Source organism: Nycticebus coucang, chromosome X (genome assembly GCF_027406575.1).
Source record: "Nycticebus coucang isolate mNycCou1 chromosome X, mNycCou1.pri, whole genome shotgun sequence".
In the NCBI taxonomy this organism is placed as follows: Eukaryota; Metazoa; Chordata; class Mammalia; order Primates; family Lorisidae; genus Nycticebus; species Nycticebus coucang.
In genome coordinates, this window is record NC_069804.1 from 158,677,884 (window position 1) to 158,683,883 (window position 6,000).

The window sequence follows — 6,000 nt, forward strand, 5'->3', positions numbered from 1 at the left end:
GCTCAGAAGTTGGGGTCTTTTAATTGAAATATAAGACCGATTTTAAGCTAAAATCCTCAGAAACACTATAGGAAATTGAGGTATAATCAACTGATGTTTACCATCTAATAGTATGGGAAGTAAGAGCTTCATAACCCTACAGATAAGATAAAGAACAACAAGGTGGATAAACAAAAAATACACATACACATATATAAATACTTAAGTACATTAGATACCTGAATACATAAATCTATAAACACACACAAAGTAATATAAATAAACACACAAATACATAACCATGAAAGTAAATATATATATATATATATATATATATATATATAATGAGACTCAGATGTTCAGAATATTTAGCTCCTGCTTGGCTGAGAGGACACAGAATATGTTTCTGATTAAGCAACTAGACACATTAGAATTATAAAGTGCAAAGTGAGAGGAGTTCACCTACATGTTTCAGCGTTTGTGGAAAGGGATTTTGACTTTGTGTCAGGGGGCTTGAATTTCAGTCCTGGCAGAGCCACTTACGAGCTGTGTAATAGTGTGACATTTGGCAAGCTACTGAAAGTTATTTGAGTCTCTATTTCCTCATCAGTGAAATGAGCATTCAATAACTATGAGCTAAATCTGAGTATAGAACTCTCTGTTTGCCTTGTCCTAATCATTACTTTTAAAATATATCTCTTTCCAGTGGAATCTGGTATTTAGGTGGCTGGGGGTGGAGATAGGACAAGATGGAGAGAGGGAAATCTGAATAGGTTTCAAATGGATACCATCCCTAAGGTCCCCTCGGATCTTTTGTTTTAAACAATTAAATAGTAAGTATTTAGCATGATTATATGCAAGGTATGGTAGAAAGATAAGAAAACAAACTCTGCCTTCAAGATTATGAACTAGTGGGATATGGGAGATATACCCATATTCACAGATAAGGATAATGTAATGCAGAACATGGTTAGCTTTGAAAGACGACATGAAACAAAGCATATGGAAATATAGAAAAGAAAGTAATTCCAATTGGCAGAAGTTAGAAATTCTTCATTCACATCCCCCAGACTCAAGCATCCTTATCATTGACCTATGAGGTTTCCTGTTCAAAGCATCTGGTTCACCTATCTGATATCTCCCTGACATTCTACTATATGTTTCACTTCTGTGGAAATACAGGACAGAGAATTGCAAAGTATGGTGGTGTATGGTGTTTGGAGATAGTGGCTGAAAATGAGGCTAGAGGCCTGGACAGGAGCCAGATCATTAGGAACTGTGTGTGCTCTATAGCGCTTTTTAGTAAAATTTTATATTTGTGCCAAATTGAAGGGCCAAGTCATGAACTTGGTCCAAACAGAAGGCTTTGATCCAAGCAGAAATGACCTTCTCTTGCTCCTAATGCTCTCCCTGACGTTAGTTATTCTATCCTGGGCACAGATCCTCAGGGACAGGGCTCTGAGGCCACTTTCTGAGCTGACAGTACACCTGTTCCTCTAATTCCATCTCCCAGTAGTTCAGGTTTCTGTTTCAAAAGGAAATAAAAAGTAGAGATAGGACAGTTTACAATTAGAGTCATTCATACATGGTATTAAACACCCATGTATGAAAATGTTGGTCCTATTGAGGCCTGGTAATTTTAAAATCACGGTCGGTGTTAGACTCCAATGTATCTAAGCAGATAACTTTTTATTTTTTTTAATTTTTTCTTTTTTTTTATTAAATCAGAGCTGTGTACATTAGTCTGATCATGGGGCACCATACACTTGGTTCATAGATCGTTTGACACATTTTCATCACACTAGTTAACATAGCTTTCGTAGCATTTTCTTAGTTATTTTGCTAATGTAAAGGTCTTAGCAGATAACTTTTTAGAATGGGGTTTGTAGGACAGTTTAGGGGAGAAAACAGTGTGTTGGGAAAAGAAAATCAAAATTAAGTCTGGTAAATTCACATGCAAACAGTGATTTCATCCGAATTCTTAGAAATACTTAGAATTGTTAAGGGAAATTAGAATAAATACCTTTTGGAATTCACCTAATAAAAATTAGAACAGGTGCTTGGTACCGCCACATTCAAAACAATTAAAACTTCGTCTTTAGCGCTTAGAATGCTCAGGTACTGTGAGACCTTAAGCAAATGACATTTACACATTCCTGAATTTATTCAAGAATATTAATTGCACACCTTTTTTGCTTTCTACTTCTGGGGATACATCATTGGCAACCAAAATAAAAAAACCTCCCACATATCTATCAATAAGTAGTTCTACTAAGTATCTGAGTTAATACATTCTCTAATGCTTGAAAATAAGGAGATATTTTCACAACTCTACCGTTACTAAAGATATGAAACTGACTTTTGCTGCAAACTATGGCAACTGAATTTTTGGACATAGTTTAGTAGTGTCTGGGAATGATTAGGGTGGGGCTGACTCTGAAGAGATTTTTGGATGGCCCTATCCAGTTTTCTTTCCCTAAAGCCCTTTCTTCAGATGCAAGTGAGCAAGTGGGGCAGGAATGGTAGGACTGTAAAGGGAACATTATGGAAAGACCTCTACATGTTTGAAAGGGGATAGAAGAAAACTTGTGGCCACTTGGCATTAAAGATCATTTTGATTAACTATATAACCTTTACCTACAAATTTCTTTGGTGTTTTTTAACAAGATCTTCAAAAACTTAACATGGCATAATCCAGTGGGGAAATTGCAGTGCCAAGAAAATCTACACTACAATTGTTAGGCACAACGATGTTAAAAATACATATTAACTAATGGAAATAGTGCTGGACACTAATTAAAGTATCCAAATGACTTGTCATTATTAATAACCCTGGATTTCAACAAGGAGCACTTGCTGTGGAAGTTCTGTGACTATCCTGGGCACAGCATGACAATATTTTAAAAATATGTACACCATGAAAGAATCCCACTTGAAATAGCTGTAAGATGGTGCCAAAAAGTGAGCAAGTGGAACTTAGTACAGACTCAAAATGAAGTGGAAATTTATTCTTATGACTTCCATCTGACTAAAAAGTAGTTTATATTTTACACTTTTCGAAAAATAATGACAGGAATAATAACATATGCTTTTTTGAATTTTAAATGATAACTCCAACATTCATTTCACCACCCTTTTTGAATGCCCACTAAAAAGAAGGGGCCATCAAATATTTGGTGGAATAAGATGGGTGAAGAATGGAAGGAAAAAAGGAAGGACAAAAGAATGCGACACACTCTGTATATGCTGACAGCTGAAAGATGAACAAAATATATTCACTACCCTTCTAATAAGTTGAGCAAAGACCTATAAACAAATAAAAGTAAAAATAACAATATTCTAAACTCCAATAAGAAAAAATGGAGAAAAAGGTGGTCATGGAAGTTTAGTAAAGAACAACATTCTTGGGCGGCGCCTGTGGCTCAGTCGGTAAGGCACCGGCCCCATATACCGAGGGTGGCGGGTTCAAACCCGGCCCCGGCCGAACTGCAACCAAAAAATAGCCAGGCGTTGTGGCGGGCGCCTGTAGTCCCAGCTACTTGGGAGGCTGAGGCAAGAGAATCGTTTAAGCCCAGGAGTTGGAGGTTGCTGTGAGCTGTGTGAGGCCATGGCACTCTACCAAGGGCCATAAAGTGAAACTCTGTCTCTACAAAAAAAAAAAAAGAACAACATTCTTCTCGGCGGTGGAGGGGGGATCAGTGAAAGCCTTGTGGATAAGGTCACATATGAACCCAACTCTCAAGTATGGTAAGATTAATCTGGCAGCTGTGACATTACATGGTTACTTCTCCAAGAGTAGAGACGATGACTTGCTTATCTATGTGTCTCCTGTGCCTAATTCAGAAATTATGCTCATAATAGCTATTATTTATTAAGTACTTTTGATTTGCCAGGCACCATAAGTAGTATTTTTCAGACATTGCCACATTTACCTCCACAACACTCCAAAGCAGTGCTTTTAGCAGCAGCAGAAGCAGCAACAGTAACATTTGGTGACTGTGAACTATGAGCCAGGCATAGCCTTACAAGATTTCTGTAACTGTTAGCATCCCTTTCTTACAGATGAGAAAACTGCAGCTCAGAAAGGTTAAGCGAACTGGCCCGAGATCGCACAAGTTAGTTTGAGGTAGTTAGTCTGCAATTTGAACCTGGATCATCTTATTCTAAAACTCATGTTAAAATGCCTCAGTATCTATTGCTTAGAATAAGTAAATGAAAATCAAAAAAGGAAGAAAGAGATATTGTGAAGATAGAAATGGCTGAATCTGAAAATTGTTTAGAGAAGAAAGAGTAAGATAAAGAGCAAGACAGAGAGAGATACGTATAGAAATTGTCATGGTATTTTCAGTTTAAGCTAAGAAATGTAAAGTTTTTCTCCAAAAACTACTGTAAAAGACAAGCTATTGCGTACTGGATTCTTAAAAAATTATTTTTATGAAGCATTTGAGAAATGTTATGGTGTTTTATTAAATGTATAAAGTAATGGTCCATAAAGGTTACCTAACAAAAACTTCAAAGAAAACACACACAATTTTCATGGTGGTTTAGTAGTGGAGAATTATTGGAGATGTTTTGTTTTCATCATCCCTGTGTTTTCTGCTGTGACAACAAATAATTTATGATTTTAAAAATCGAAAACATGTACCCTTGTAAGATGCACCGTGTGAAAATTATTAAATGTAGAATATAAATATCTTAACACGATAACTATGAAAATGCCATGAAGGCTATGTTAACCAGTTTGTTGAAAATATTTCAAATTGTATATAAAGCCAGCACATTGTACCCCATGACTGCATTAATGTACACAGTTGTGATATAATAAAAAAAAAAGAAAAAATATTGAAAACAAATTTTGATAATTTGGGTAACAATTCAGGGTATATTTAATACATAACTAGAAATCTTCATTGTTAGAAAATATTCCTTACATATTTAGGAATGATGTGGATATTATATTTTCAACTTCATCTTGAATGGTTCAAATATATATAAAAATACACAAAGAGAAAACTATATAATACATATGTATTTATATATTATTTATGTATGGAGAGAGTCTGAGAGAAAAATATCTGGGAATCTTTTTATAATAACCTTGCAACATTTCTCTAAGTCTAAATTTATATTAAAATTAGAAAAAAATACTCTAAATAGGTAAAGCAAGAAAACCTGAAGAAAATGTCTCTGTGTATATGTATCTATATGTATGTATAGTTTATAGTGCACATCTATAGTTGAAAGCTCATATATACTAATATTTTAATTTTAGAAATAATAAAGAAAAATAATCACCGGAATCATAATTTTTTAACTCTTCCTATAGCACTTATTTGTGTTGATTTCCCTTCTTTTAGCACCAGGGCTGCCAACTTTTCCTTCCTAAAGTTACCAGCTGTGTCAAAAAAGGCTAATTCTTAGTTTGCACAATTGGCTATGTTACCTACCTACAATATCATTTCAAAGGTTAGCTTCTGTCCAGCTTTTGAAATGTCATTTGAAATGATCAAGCTTTAATGTAGTTTGTCCATTTATACTGAGCTAGCTGTTTATTTGAATAGTCTTGAATATTTGGTTAAATGGACAGTTTGTGGGGGGCTTTTGAAGAGTAAGGTGGAAAGAATATTTGGACTAATGGAAGAGTAATTAATCCAAATGGTGAGCCTTTTATGAAAATGCAGATTGCCATGGGAACCAAAGTCAAAAGAAGAAGAAGAAGATAGTTATGAGGGTTTGTGAAATTGCTTTTGGTTTTGCTGTCCAATTTCCATTAGGTCAGATCTGATGACTATTATTTTTATTATAATTCCCTATCTATGTATAGTACTGTTGTTCTTTTCCCCCAAAGTACTCATAGATCCATTTTGCCCATTTACCTTCTCAGCTATGCTACTAAATAGAGCCAGTGCTTATTTTCTTACCGGCTTCGTATACAGTACCTAATTGCAAAAAAAAAAAAAAAACCACAATCTGTTGACAGGTAATGGTGCTTTTGGACTTAATGTTGATATGTCACATATA